The sequence below is a fragment of the Mesoplodon bidens genome (genome assembly GCF_964165515.1).
Source record: "Mesoplodon bidens genome assembly, chromosome: 8".
Lineage (NCBI taxonomy): Eukaryota > Metazoa > Chordata > Mammalia > Artiodactyla > Ziphiidae > Mesoplodon > Mesoplodon bidens.
The window spans coordinates 6,721,931-6,737,639 of NC_138165.1; the positions used below are offsets into that span (position 1 = coordinate 6,721,931).

The 15,709-nt window shown below is 46.2% G+C and overlaps 1 protein-coding gene across 2 annotated transcripts in view; it reads left to right on the forward strand.

Moving 5' to 3' along the window:
• The window catches only part of TFCP2L1 (transcription factor CP2 like 1), a gene marked incomplete at its 5' end in the record, with an annotated part of 59,730 nt that overhangs the window by 7,188 nt on the left and 36,833 nt on the right, over positions 1-15,709 (forward strand). The window lies entirely within an intron of this gene.

Genomic DNA, 15,709 nt, shown 5'->3' on the forward strand with positions numbered 1-15,709 from the left:
AATTAAAAAGTTTGCTATTAAGTGTTTAATGTTTATTGCATTGGCTCTATGATGTTTAGGGCACTATTTCTCTGAGGCCATCCCATGTCTTCTTTCTTGTAATGATGTGTTTAAGGTTCTCTGAAGACATGGAAGGGTTGCTGGATCTGTAAATGAAAAAGTCATTTAAACCATTGGATGCTCATCTTTCAGTGCAGTGTCAGACCAGTACCCTCACGTCATGGCTTGGATAAGGTGTGTTCCTTGTGGGTGTCTTATCACCAAGCCCAACGGCTAGTTTCCGATACAGTGAAAATGGTTTGAGAACCAAAGTACGTGCTCTTCCCCTGAAATGGAGTCCTAAGGAGAAGAGGTAGACAGCTGTTGAATGGAGGTCTGCGAACTCCCAGGCCAATCTCTTTGTCAGTGGCCGAAGGTCACTGTGGAGACATCTCTCCTGAAGGCTGGAGCCGGAGGCAAGGGATGAAGTAGGTAAGGTGGTGGGAGAGTCAGGGAGGTCAGAAGAAAGAGGGCCCCAGGCAATCTGTGTAGGCAATTCTGGCTTTGAGATAAGAACAGCTTTGCAAGAATGGCTTGTTATGGAGAAAACTTCGGAATTTCCTACCAAAGCGACTCTTCGATCTTAAATATAGTGATGGATTTTTCCAACAGTCTTATGTTCATTCATTCATGGAATAAAACTTCCTGTCCTTTGGAAAGAGAGGATGGTTCAGTGAGAGAGAGAAAAACCACGTGCAGAGGCAAGAACGGGCAGGGTGTGGGTGCAGTTAAAGCACACTGTTTATGAAGAATCCTAAGCAATTCAGTATGACTAGGGTTTGGAACATGAGGAGGAGTATGAATGATATATGGCTGGAGAGGTAGACCAGATAGCCAAGATCTCCCGCTGCCTTGCTGAGGCTCAGCTATTGGGCAGCGCCCCACCCCCCCACCCCCGGGTACGTCCTTTAAACAACCTCCCAGTGCTTCCAACTCCTCATGTGTAAAAGGAAGGAAATAGAATCCCTACCAAGTACGTGCTACTATGTAGCTAAAATGAACTGATGCAGGAAGAGCACTGAGAACAGTGTCTGGCACTTTATATGAACTCACATATTAGCTATTATTGATAGTAAAGTGGATACATGTTTCCCCTGGTTCTATTAGGAAGGTAACATGGTCATCAAATTGGGACCTTGATGTATTTTATTTTATTTTATATTTTGCTACTTTAATCCTTTCTTTTCCTAATTGGAAGATTAACACAGGGTTGGTTCTAGAACAAAGAATTGTACCTCTTAGAACTGAAAGGTGGTAGCTTTGGAATAGGTTAAAGGCCGGAAGGCCTGCTGACCTTTTCTGTTAGTTCTTCATTCACTGTACAACCAGATCATAGACATAACCTGCAGGAGACATTTCCTATGCAGGATGTTAAAATACTCTCTTTAAAATTGTGATCACAGAAAGCGCTGGACCCCTACAAGATGTGAGTTGTTGTGTTAGGGATTACTCTAATTGCAAGGTGAGGACCCTAGCCTTTAGAATTCCCAAAGCACTTTCTGGTATTCTTTTTTTTTTTTTTTAATATTTATTTGTTTATTTTGGCTGCACAGGGTCTTAGTTGCAGTGTGAGGGATCTTTAGTTGCGGCATGCGGGATCTAGCTCCCTGACCAGGGATCGAACCCGGCCCCCATGCATTGGGAGCACAGAGTCTTAACCACTGGACCACCAGGGAAGTCCCTGGTATTCTCTTTTGAGTAATTCCCCTAAAATGTATTATTCCCATTTTATAGGCCAAGAGGGGTGAAATCTGGCACACTTTGGGGGACTGGTTGAGCATTGATGCGACCGTAAAGGGAATTCTGGGAGGGGCAGGCACCCGCTTTTCCTAGAGCTCCCTACAGGCAGGATTCTAGGCTGGCACTTCCAGGGGCCACGTCTGCCCCCTGGAACGCCTGGTGCAGCTCTGAGGGGGCGCGTGGGAGCCTTGCGGGGAAGAAGGCAGGAAGGAGCCGAAATGGAGCCAGAGCCCGGAGAAAATGCTTCCTTGAACAACACCCAAACCCCCACGGTCAGTTTCTCCTACTCCACCCCCGCTCCCCATGCCTCTCCGCCCACTGTGACCTGAGGGAATGGTCAGGAGATAAGAACTCCCAGTGGGAAGTCTTGTTTTCCCAGATCCTAGAACTGAGGCAGCTTCTGCTCTAGGGGGATCACTTAACCTCTAAAATCCTCGGGTTCCTCACCTGTGGAATTGAGCCGGGTCGCATTTTGTGGTTGCCTTGAAAATGAAGTGAAGAACAAATGTCTGGCAAATGGTATGCCACATAGTTTCCCCTCTCCCCAATTATATCAGTGACTTTGAATTTAAGGAATGAGGCAAAGGATTAGTTACTTTGTTTGTTATCCTTCCTCCTTAGCTGAAGTTTTCTTTCCAGATTACTTTTTAGCCTGAAGTTTGGGAATATAAACTGAGGAAACCAAATGACCCTTACATACATTACTTTTTTTTTTTTTTAATGCTTTCTCCCTTATTGTTTGAGTGTAAAAGTAGCACATACTTCTTGTTAAACAGAACAGCCAAACAGTACAGAAATTTGTACTCTAAAAAGCTTCCCATAATCCCATTTCCCAGATTTTTCTTAGTCATACATTAACCCATGTATGTCTAATTATATAGGCGCACACACATACGCACTTATAGGGATGTGTGTCTCTGTAAGAGAAATGAGATAATATTATGTGTACTGTTTTAGCAACTTGGTTCCCTCCCCACCAAACAGTGTATCCTCAAAGTCTTTCCATGTGGGTACATTAAAAACAAACAAACAAAAAAGCTGATCTTTACTGGTTACATTTTGATCCATTGTATAGATGTTGTGTAATTTGTTCTCTTGAGGAACATTAGGCTTGTTTCCCTTTTTTTCATAATTACACCCAGCACTCTGGTGATCATCCATGTACACATATCTTTGTGCTTAAACAGGAGTGAGAATATCTGTAGAATCAATATCTAGAAATAGAATGGCTGGCACATTTTGATAGCATCTGCCATATTACCATGCAATGGAGTCAATGGAGTCGCACCAATTTGTAGTTTTACAAATGATAACTATCTGAAAAATTGTTTATTTCCTCCTCATTCACCATTGCTCCTCCATCCCTACACACCTGGAACATAAACTCCCAGAGGGCAGAGACCTGGGTATCTTGTTCACTGCTAGTCCTAATACAGTGCCTGGCTCACAGAACTTCTTTGAATGAATGGAGAATGTCTATTTTTCTATCCTTTTGCCAACACTTTTTAACCTTTGGTAATTAGTGGGGAAAATATAAGGTATTCCTCAATACCTTCCTCACTTCCTCAATGATGCTGAATATTTTTTCATATTTGGTTTGATTGTTTCTATGCTTTTTTTGCCTTTCATCTGATTTACCCATTTTTCAAGTGAGATTTTTCATCCTTTTTTATTTATTTGTAAGGGCTCTTTGCATATGTGGGATAATGTGTTAGAAATACTTTCCCACGCTTTCATATATTTTATTCATTTTCCTTCATTTGTTTGCTTGTTCTTTATTTTACATAATAAAAGTTTTAATGACTTTTTATGTGATCAGGCTTATTGGATTTTAATGTTTCACATCCCATTTGGGAAAGGCCTTCTCCACTTTAAGATCTTAATAGTATTCACCTGTTTTTTTTTTTTTTAATTTAAAAAAATTTTTGGCCACACTGTGTGGCTTGCAGGATCTTAGTTCCCTGACCAGGGATCGAACCCCAGTTCCAGCAGTGAGAGCGCTGAGTCCTAACTACTGGACCTCCAGGGAATTCCTTTTTTTAAAAAATTAAAAAAAAAATTTTTTTATTCACTTGTTTTTTAGAAATGTTGTCCTCCCCCACCCACCCCCAAACCTGGGTCTTTCGTATTTTGGCACTTATTTTGGTATGGAAGGAATGAGGTGGGAATCCAACTCTGTTACTTTCCAAATAACCATCATATTGCCCCCAAATAACTTATTGAACAGGGAACTTTCATTTGGTATAATATGCAGCCATAAAAAGCATGAAGTAGATCCTTATGTATATCCATGAAGGATATCCAGCATGTGCTATTAAATTAACAAAACAAAACAAACTTTCTCTTTGTTGGTAACACCAATTTGGATAATGCTGTTAATTATCCGTTCTTAGAAACTTGGTGGCAGATTGAAAGCCAGGAATTTTGGAGCTGGATACACCCATGTTTCAATTCCTGGCTCTCTGTTCTTTCCCCAGTTACCGAACCTGTCAACTGTGTTTTCTGTAAAATACAGAACAACTTCAGGTGTTGTCTTGAGAATTAACTGAGGTATTGGTTATTGTTGTTTGTTTTTGCTGTGCCAGGATACTTTATTTTGGCTCCATAAAATTTGGAAATGTTTCCTCAGCAAAGAATTTTATAAACCACAGAACAAAGCTTAAATAAAAAACCTGGAAATTAAGGAACAAATGTTTTCCCAAATGTCAACTCCTCATAATTCATTTATGAATTAATCAGCTAATAAAAATACTAAGAAGTGAACTGGGGTTTTGGTTGTTGATTTGGTTTTTTTATTTCTTTGGTTTTTTTTTTCTTTTAATAATGTTTTTCTTTTTTTTAACATATATATATATATTTTTAAAATTAATTAATTTATTTTATTTTTGGCCACGTTGGGTCTTTGTTGCTGCGCACAGGCTTTCGCCAGTTGCGGTGAGCGGGGGTTACTCTTCATTGCAGTGCGTGGGCTTCTCATTGTGGTGGCTTCTCTTGTTTTGAAGCACAGGCTCTAGGTGCGTGGGCTTCAGTAGTTGTGGCATGAGGGCTCAGTAGTTGTGGCTCATGGGCTCTAGAGCGCAGGCTCAGTCGTTGTGGCACACGGGCTTAGTTGCTCCACGGCATGTGGGATCTTCCTGGACCAAGGCTCAAACCCGTGTCCCCTGCATTAGCGGGCGGATTCTTAACCACTGTACCACCAGGGAAGTCCCTATTTCTTTGTTTTTAAGACCAACATTTATTGAAATAAATAGAAGCTTCCTTGTACAGATTTCTTATCACAGCTCAGCATAGAGAAATGATTTTTAATGTTTCAAAGGTCTCCTGGTCGTGTCACATGTCAGTTATGCTTTAAGCAACGGTGGACCATTTAATTAAATTAAGATAGAATACTTAGACAGTCTAATTCCATGGGGTCCAATGAACTAGGAATAACATATTCTTAAGAATTATGTAAGAGAATTCCCTGGTGGTCCAGTGGTTAGGACTCGGCGCTCTCACTGACAGGGCCCCAGTTTCCGTCCCTGGTCAGGGAACGGAGATCCCGCAAACTGTGGTGCAGAAAAAAAAAAAAAAAGAATTATGTTAAAAATTAAAGAAAACCAGACAGCTCAAGGTAAGGAATTTAATGCTTTTCTATGTATGGGAAGATGCAAGAGTCTGGGCTGATTGAAATCATTCCTTTGATATGCACCTTAGCTACCTAGGGTCAGTATCCTATACTTTCTCATCCTGAGTCTCCTTGGGGTGCATCACTGGGGGGTGACTACAGCGGCTGAGGCTGCAACATCCTTTGTTTACTGATGGCAGGCAACATTTCTTCATTGACCTCCAGAAACACTATATTAGAAATTATAATATGAGAACAAATGCAGCATCAATGAAGCAACACATTAAATGGAGTTGGCCTCCATCAGGCTTAATTTAAAGAGAAGACACATCAGCTGTCCTGCCGTGCTGGTATGTGTTCAGAGGTTGGCTGCTGTAAATCTGAATCTGGCCTCCACATTACCCTGAATCATTGTGCTTTTCCTTTTCCTCCCCTGGGGACCTGATGATGCAGGGATGTCCCGATCTGTTTTCAATGGAGGTTTCATTTTTTTTCAGGCATTGTGAGGCCAAAAGATAAGGAGATATTACCATGAAAAAGACAGTTTGTTACTCATGGTTCCAGAGCGGAGGGCCTTAGGGAGAAGCACCAGGGTCAGTCAGGAGGCAGAGGGAATGAGGGGAGAATCTGGGCGAGACCCTTTCTGGTGGTCTCTAGGGGAAGGAATGGGTGAGGCAGAGAAAGCAGGTTTAGGATTGGCTCTGGGGCAGAAAGGCTGTCCCTAGGTGTCTGGTACCCACCCAGCTCTGGAGTAATTAGGGCAGGGAACTGGTGGCCTGGAGTGTGACGTTCTGTGAAAACCTGATAGAGCAGGGGATGGACTCTAGGTTAGTTTGCATATGAAAAGCATACTCTAGGCTAGTCATTTACTATCCCTAAGAATGGACCAGCCCTGGGAGGGGCAGCCTACCCAGGGTTCACAGGGCTCCAGATGTCAAAGCATCAGAAACCCATGGTTCATTTAAAATTACCTGACCTTCTTGGGCACTGCCTTGGGCTGCAGGTTGAGTTACAGGCACAAAGGGGCCACTTGGGAAAAGCTGGATTTCCTATTCTTTTTTTTAAACTTCTTTTGGCCTTGTCGCGCAGCTTGTGAGATCTTAGTTCCCCGACCAGGGGTTGAACCCATGCCCTTGGCAGTGAGAGCGCAGTCCTAACCCTGGACCAGTCCTAACCCTGGACCGCCAGGGGCTTCCCTGGATTTCTCATTCTAAGTCAGCCATTTTTACTTGTGAGTGTTTTCCCCCCTTCAGATTGAGCTTTCTCTCAGGCTATACAACCATCAACAAACTCTCTTTCCTTTTTTTTTCCTAATTGAAGTTTAGTTGATTTACAATGTTGTGTTAATTTTTACTATACAGCAAAGTGATTCAGCTGTACATATATATACATATATTCCTTTTTAAAATTAATTAATTAATTAATTAATTTTTGACTTCGTTGGGTCTTCGTTGCTGTTCACGGGCTTTCTCTCTGGTTGTAGTGAGTGGGGGCTACTCTTCGTTGCGGTGCGCAGGCTTCTCATTGTGGTGGCTTCTCTTGTTGTGGAGCATGGGCTCGAGGCGCACAGGCTTCAGTAGTTGCTGCACGCGGGCTCAGTAGTTGTGGCACATGGGCTTAGTTGCTCTGCGGCACGTGGGATCTTCCCGGACCAGGGATCGAACCTGTGTCTCCTGCATTGGCAGGCGGATTCTCAACCACTGCGCCACCAGGGAAGCCCTGGTCTGCGTTTTCTGACTCACTCTTCTGGCTGATGCCAAGTTGCCATCATTCATGTCATCTCTCAAGAGAGCAGGTGAGGTTGTCATCTTCAGAGGTTTCAGCTGACTTGCTGTATCATTGCCCTCCCGTTCCCTTTGTGTGAAGTTTTCCAGCTCTTTCTGTGTTTTTTCCTCTCTCCCATCCTTTCTGTCCCTTTAGAATACGTTCTACATTCTTCCGAGACATCTTTGTGACGTTTTGGGCCCCAGTCACTTGGGACTGGAAGGACTTTTCTTTTAATATTTATTTATTTATTTATTTGGTTGCACCGGGTCTTAGTTGCAGCAGGCATGCTCCTTAGTTGCGGCATGCGAACTCTTAGTTGTGGCATGCATGTGAGATCTAGTTCCCTGACCAGCGATCGAAACCGGGCCCCCTGCATTGGGAGCCTGGAGTCTTAACCGCCGTTAAGGGAAGTCCCGGGACTGGAAGGATTTGGATGCCTCTGCCAGTGACTGTGTCTGGCCTCCCAGACGAGCCATCATCACTCCATGGAATGAAATTTTGGGGGAGCTGCTTTCTATTCTCAGTCAAGGTGCAAAGGTGGACCTAGTCGCATCTTTATGAAGTGCTTCCAAGCATTCAGAAACAGAGTTTGTAACATCCAAGGACTTTCCCCTGCTGCAGTGGACTTGAGGGCTCCTGGAATGAGTGTAATCTGCTAACTGACGACACACTCTTCAAAAGCGCTTTTGGCTAGTTTGATTCCCGTTACCCTCCCCCCACCCCCAAGGTACCTTGGCTTTTTACTGTAAAAATAGTCAAAGCAGCGCATGCCAAAATTTCCAGGGGAAAATCAAATGGACTTGCGCTTGGTGCCCATAATTTGGACAACTTCATAGGAACACTTCTGATCAGAGCAGCTCTGCCCCTGGTCAGTGGCTTGGGGGCTACAACTGCCTGCCTGGAGCCTTGAGTGTCGTACTCCTAAACCAAACATGGGCCTGGCCACCAGGACAGACCGGCAGTTTGGGGGAGGTGGTATCAGGTTTAATTGACTTCACTCTGGTCACTGCACAGGTAGGAAGGGTTATGCTTTGTATGGCATTGTGGGAAGATAATTTTTAAATTTATTTTTATTGAAATGTAATTGATTTACAACGTTGTGTTAATTACTGCTGTACAACAAAGGGCTTAAGTTATATTAATATATACATTCTTTTTTAAAATATTCTTTTCCATTATGGTTTATCATAGGCTACTGAATATAGTTCTCTGTGTTACACAGTAGGACCTTGTTGTTTATCCATTGGGAAGATAATTTAAGTGCCAGGTCTATAAGTGGGTCTCAAAAAATGTTATTTCCCTTCTGCCCCTAAATTTGGCTGATTGGAGGGATGGGGGCAGGAAGGAATGTCAGGAGTAGATGGACCCACTTTGCTCTGTGTAAATTGGCTCCTGAGTTAGGTTTCAGGGACCACTGAACTATGGTTAGAATCACTACTTAGAAGAATGTGTCTAGAAAACAAACCTATGGTTACCAAAGGGGACAGGAGGGGAGGAGAGGGATAAATTAGCAGTTTGAGATTAGCAGATACAAACTACTATATATAAAATACATAAACACCAGGGACCTACTGTCTGGCACAGGGAACTATATTCAGTATTTTGTAATAAACCATAATGGAAAAAAATCTGAAAAAGAATAGATATATAAGGGCTTCCCTGGGGGCGCAGTGGTTGAGAGTCCGCCTGCCGATGCAGGGGACACGGGTTCGTGCCCCGGTCCGGGAGGATCCCACATGCCACGGAGCGGCTGGGCCCGTGAGCCGTGGCCGCTGAGCCTGCGCGTCCGGAGCCTGTGCTCCGCAACGGGAGAGGCCACAACAGTGAGAGGCCCGCATACTGCAAAAAAACAAAAAAAAAGAATAGATATGTATAACTGAATCACTTTGCTGTACAGCAGAAACTCACACAACATTGTAAATCAACTATACTTCAATTTAAAAAAACGTGTACAGATTCTCTGCTCTGAATGAGGAAGCGGTTTTGTGTCTTGTTTTAAAGGAGCTGCTGTACGCGAGTAGGTACCCTGATCTGTCCAGCCCCTTCCTTTCCCCAGAGAAGGAGGAAGCCCAGAGGAAAGGTGGAATGTTCCCGGGGCAGGCGTGGGCCCCGGGCTGGACAGATCAGGAGTCTGTTGAGGCCACAGGGAGAGGGGGAAATGCTTCTTGGTGTCAGTTAAGAGCTCGTGTCCCTACCTCATTCTTCTCCAGACTCTGTGTCCCTCTCACAGTTCCCCATGGGACACTCTTCCTTGCAAGGCCCTCCAGCAAGGAAACCTATCATTTGGGTGGATTGGTGTTGACTTGTTTGGAGACCAGAGGTGGATAGCTGGCCTCCCTTCCCCACTTCTACTTTGCCCCTTTCCTGATAGGGAAAGAGAGGTCTGGAGGGTGGACCTGACTTATCAGCGTGTGGAGTGCGTTCCTGACAGTCTCTTAGAGAGCAGCCCCATCTTTTCTCCAGGGTGGCTCTGGGGCAGTGTTTCGGCCTCAGACCACCAGCATCAGAGTCTCCTGGAGTGTGTGCTTCCCTCCGTGTTAGACCTGGGAGGGGCAGGAATCCTTTTTCGCCAAGCACCCCTGTGATTGATACTTAGGGATGCTTGGGTTTGAGAGCCACTGCCTTGAGGATACTGCTGTTCTCCACCTCTTCCAGAAAGAGAGACCCGGACCTTGCGAGGACAAGGTGGGCCCTGCCCCACTCATGGCTCTGTGCTCTGCAGGTCGGGGACTCCCTTGTGCCCAGCCAGGTGCTCTGTGCTCAGGCAGACTTGGGAGGTTCTTGACCTTCCTCATGCGGAGAACACATGGTCTCCATCCAGTGACCAGGTCCCATTCACTTCCATTGGATGGTTAGGGGACCCTGTTTGTCTTGAGTGGGAAGGACAGACCGTACATGCTCTGGGAATTCACAGAGGTGGACCGGAGGAGATTCCTAAGTATTAGGGCTGGAGGGGGCCTGAGATGCCATCTCTGATGTCCTGCTACTGAAAATGTCTGTGGACCCGTGTCACCTGAAAGCTGGTTAGAATCTGGGGTCTGCTGCAGGACACCTGAATCAGATCCTGCATTTTCCTGCAAGTGACCAGGTGATTTATGAACATTTTGAGTAGCTCTGATCTAGCCTGTCCACCCCTCATCCCACCCCACTGTATCGTATAGGTGGTAAATGGAGGCCCGGAGAGGCTGTGTGACTTGCCTCAGGTGACAGAGTGGGACTTCCATCTGGTCTCTCTCTCTCTCTTTTTTTTTTTTTTTTTTTGTGGTACGCGGGCCTCTCACTGTTGTGGCCTCTCCTGTTGCAGAGCACAGGCTCCGGACGCGCAGGCTCAGCGGCCATGGCTCATGGGCCCAGCCGCTCCGCGGCATGTGGGATCTTCCCGGACTGGGGCACGAACCTGTGTCCCCTGCATCGGCAGGCAGACTGTCAACCACTGCACCACCAGGGAAGTCCTGGTTTCTCTCTTTTTAAAGTTGCCTTAGAATGCAATGCACATACCATATACATTCACATACCTGTTTAAGTGTACAATTCATTGTTTTTTAGTTTAGTCAGTTAAATATGTTAAACCATCACCACAACTAATTTTAGAGCATTTTTGTCTCCCTAAAAGAAGCTCTGCACCTAGTAGCAGTCAGTCTTCATTTTCTTCCTCTCCACCTGCTGTCCCCCTACTCTCCAAGCCCTAGGCAACCGCTAATCTGCTTTCCATCTATAAATTTGCCTATTCTGGCATTTAATTTAATCGGTCTCATGCAAAGGGTGGTCTTGTGGGACTGACTTATTTTACTTAGGATAATGATTTCAAGGGCTATCCACAGTGTAGCATGTATCAGAACTTCCTTTCTGCTGCTGAAAAATATTCCATTGTGTGAACGTACCTCGTTTTATTTATTACTCTTTAGTTGATGGACATTTGGGTGGTTTCCACTTTTTGGCTATTATGAATGTACTGCTATGAATCTTCAGGTGCAAGTTTTTGTGTGGACCTGTGTTTTCATTTCTCACGTGTATGCACTTAGGAGAGGCATTTCTGGGTCCTATGGCTACTGTGCGTTTAGCTTTATGAGGGCCTGCCAGGCTATTTTCCAAGGCAGCTGCACGAGTTGACATGGTACCAGCAGTAGAGGAGGGTTCCGGTTTCTCCACATCTAGTGCTTTTTATTGTCCATCGCTTTGATGGAATAAAGGGTGGGGTGTTGGAGGCCTCTTCAGCCATTTGCCGGCCTCAACAGAGCAGGTGACCTCAAGGCAGGATTGCTGCTGGGTCTCAGGAGCAAACTGAAGCCAGAGAGGCTCCAGCGCTGAGGATGCTCTGAGGGTCTGTCTGCCTTATGCTGTCTGTGCTCACCAGCTTCCCTGTGTCCATGGCTAGAGGGCAGACGGTGAAGCCACCAGACGCCCCTGGATCACAGGTCCTCAGCCCACCCCCCAGAGAGGCTGCTGCGCCTATTCCCTGGTTCCAGGAGGGTAGATCAGATGCTCACCCGAGAGCTGCATCACTGTGGCTGCCCCCCCATCCCCACTGCCCTTGCCCTTTCTCCGCTCTAAACAGAACCTGACGATGGAGCACTTCCCTGAGATGGTCCCTAGGTGCCCACTCTCCTGGGTGGCCTGGGGGGAGGCTTCGGCTGCCTTGGGGCTGCCCTGACAAACCCGGTCTGCCCCACAGTGACTGCCACAGGGTGTCCTCCACGTACCAGAGGCCGAGACCGAAAACGGGGCTGCCCGGGGCCAGACGGTGGTGGTTGGAATATGATCGACCGGGAGGGTCTGGCTCCCACGTTCAAGATCAAGGGCCTGTGAGCCTGTGAACAGCCCTAGCCACGGCACATGGTTCCTGCTGGGCTGAGCATGGAGGGAGATGCCCGAGTGAGTCACAGTTCTGACCTTATCTTAGAGATTCGGTTTTCTACCCTGTGCTGTCCTTTGTGCTACTAACCTACCTGTTTACACCCCTCCCACCTGTGTAGGAGGGTACCTGTTTCTCCACATCCTTACCTGGACTCTATATTATCAGCGTTTTGAATCTTTTCTAAGAGGCACACAGAAAACAAGCTCCTGATTTTGATTTGCATTTCCTTCTTTTCCATGGTGAAAAAATGAGTGAAACGGAGCCAAGCCCTTTGCATTTCTTTTACTTTTTAAAAAACCGGCGGTTTATGTCCATCGCCCATTTTTCTCCTGCCCTTTTGCGTATCGAGCTGCAAGGACCACGGTATTAGGTTGAACCGAATGCATTTACCATTTTGTAAGTCATAACGGGTTGCCGATCTGCAGTTTCACGTTACTCATTTTCATAGATTAAGGATTCAGTTTAGCAGGGTGGCTAGATAAAAGTTCAACGTGTAGAAAGTAGTGAATTTCTTGTGAACCAGCAACAACCAAGCGTGAAATGAAACAGGGAAAAGAGACAACCATTCCTAGTACTGAGAGCAGATCAAACAATTTTAGAAGATGCTAATCAAGTGTCTAGGGGTCTAGACACCCCGGATTCGGAATCAGCCAGCAGTGCGTATGAGTGTGGGTCCCGGTCAGGTCTACCATTCCCCAGTTCTGGGTGGGGCTGGAGAATCGGAGCCTTTTGGGGAGCAAGGAGAGACTAACTGAGACTTAGTCTAAATTAGAACTAGTACTATTGCTAGTTCCTGCTTACCTTTTACCCAGCTTTTCATAACGTGAACATCTTGTATAAACACGGTATGGTGATTGAAACCAGGCAATTGCATGGGCATGATTCTCTTACCTCTTCTGTGTCTTTATTTGAATTTTATCTGTTCCTCCACGATTGTCCTGTTTCTGTTCTGGGTTCCAATCCAGGATCCCACATGGCATTTTGTTGTTACATCTCCTCCAATCTGATAATTTCCCAGTCTTTCTTTTTCTTCCATGACCTTCAGGCTTAAAAAGTGGTCACCGGTTATTTTGTAGCATGCCCCTCAATCTGGGTTTGTCTGATGATTTTAGATGATTATATTGAGATTATTGCCTTTTGGGGTTGAAGTGACATGACGCCCTTGCCAGGGCATTGTACTGGGGGATCATGACACCGATATGTCTTACTGCTGATGGCATTAACCCTAATGATTGAGTGGTGTCTGCCAGGCTTCTCTGCGGCAAAGTTCCAATGTTCCCCTTTGTAACTAATAAATATTTTGGGGAGGAGGAGATAATTCTTTCTACATCTAGTAATTGAAACGCTACTGTAAGAAAGAGCTTTCTCTTCTCTACCACTAATTTATTTATTCACTTATTTATTATATCAGTATAGACTAGTGGATATTTATTTTATTCTCTGTGTTGAAATTCAACACTGTTGTTACCTGTTTTGTTTCTGAAATTGTTCCAGTTGTGGCTGTTGGGATCTCCTTCAGATTGGCTCTTATGATGCTGTGACACACCTCCATCCTTTTCTTGAGCGTTTCCCCACTTATGGCACTGCAAGATACTTACCACAAGCTGAGCATCTTATGTTCTCTGGGCCCCCGCCCCGGAAGCAATTCCTTCTCGAAGGGGTCTCCAGGATACGATGTCCTCTTCTGCTGTGGTACAGGCACACACATATTTACTGTCTTCCAAGTGTTTATGGGGGACACGCTGTATGCCAGGCACAGAGCCTAGTCCCTGGCCTTTGTAAGTGGCTGGGAGGGGGTTAAGGCTCAAGGTCACACAGGTGACGGGCCGTCAGAATCAGGACTTGGGTGTGTGGCTTTGCACCAAAGCCTTGTGTGTGAGCGCTCTGTGTTACACACTTGCCCGAGACCCCACGTACGCAAGTGACAAGACAGACTACCCTTGCTGAAGACACCGTGGCCTTGCGTTTTCCCTGTCTGCTATTATTCTGGGACTGCTGGCGTCCAGCCTCCCTGAGAGGTAACGTTGGCTTCCATTATGTTTTATGTGACATTAATTACCCAAAGCAGTAACTGTTGGAAAGTAAACAACCTGTAAATCTTGGCCGGCCCGGGCAGTTGCCTCCTGTTCTTGGGAACGCGGTGATCCGGGCAGGAGGCCCTGCGCTGGTTCCACTGGCTGGCCAGAGCTACGCTGCAGGAGCCCCCGGTGGGCAAGGCCCCGGGGCAGGTGGCTGGCAGGGTGGGGGTGTGTCTGCCCTGGGCACCCCCTCCCCCAGACAGTCCGGAAGAGAGTCAGGTAGCCTGGGGGCTTGTTCCAGCTGGGCTTCCTGGGGCTGGGTGACCTTGAATGGCCTTGGGCGGCCAGGCTGCTCAGTGCTGGAGCAGTGGGGAGGGCGTGCGGCAGCCAGGACAGTGGCTGGGCCCCGGGGGAGGCTCTATGCTTGTTGGTTGGAGGTGGTAGTCGCGATGGGCACTTGCTGAGCCCTTCCTCCCTGCCAGGCTGCAGGTGCGTGATCTCATTTCCTCCCCACAAACCGCAAGAACATTTTGCACATGTAGAGAGTGATGTACAAAGAGGTTCGAGAACTTGCCCAGGACTTGGGAGGGTCTGACTCTACCCCAGTGTGTCTGCCCTGACCCCGCTCTCCTCCCCCCGCCCGTCCTGGGCCAGGCCGCAGGCCGCCGAGTCTTCGCCACTAACTTGGCGGTGTCACCTTGGGCACATCAGCAGCTCTCTGGGCCTGCGTGTCCTTACCCCCCAAAATGGACACAGGGATCCTGGACGGCAGGTTCTCCGGCGGCCGCCCAGAGAGACCTGTGGGTCTGACCTCGTCTGCCTGTGTCTGGTGGTCTGTTTATGGGACAAAGAACTGCTTTCCCCAAATGCCCCCCTGTCTGATTGGCTTTTGGGTACCAGCCTGCTGCTAGAAGAAAAAAGTGCCAACCATCGTCACCGTGGTCACCTATTACGTGCTTGGGACTGCATGAGGCAGTACTCCCTCTTTTCTTTGTGTCGTTTTTTCAAAGTCACGTGGAATATATTCCTAGTTAATGCTGGAGATGTATATAATTTAAGAGGGAAGGGTCCTTCTCTATGCATTATTAGTTCCATATATTTGGCTCACAAATATAGGGATATACGTACTATAACATTTTAAAATAAAAGTATAATCATTGTGTTGGGCTTCCCTGGTGGCACAGTGGTTGGGAGTCCGCCTGCCAATGCAGGGGACACGGGTTCGTGCCCTGGTCTGGGAAGATCCCACATGCCGCAGAGCGGCTGGGCCCGTGAGCCATGGCCGCTGAGCCTGCACCGGAGCCTTTGCTCCGCAATGCGAGAGGCCACAACAGTGAGAGGCCCGCGTACCGGAAAAAAAAAAAAAAAAGTATAATCATTGTGTACATATTATTCAGTGACTTGTTTTTTTCCCACTCGTGTGTGTGTGTGTGTGTGTGTTGGATTTTTTCTGTCTATTGTGGACCTAGATCTGCTTAATTTTTTTTATTTTTTGGTTTCCACTGTCTTTTTTTTTAACTATAGTTGATGTACAATATTATATAAGTTACAGGTGTACAGTATAGTGATTCACCGTTTTTAAAGGCTATACTCCATCTACAGTTATTACAAAATATTGGCTATATTCCCTGCGGTGTACAATATATCCTTGTAACTTACTTTATACATATATAATCTTTTTTA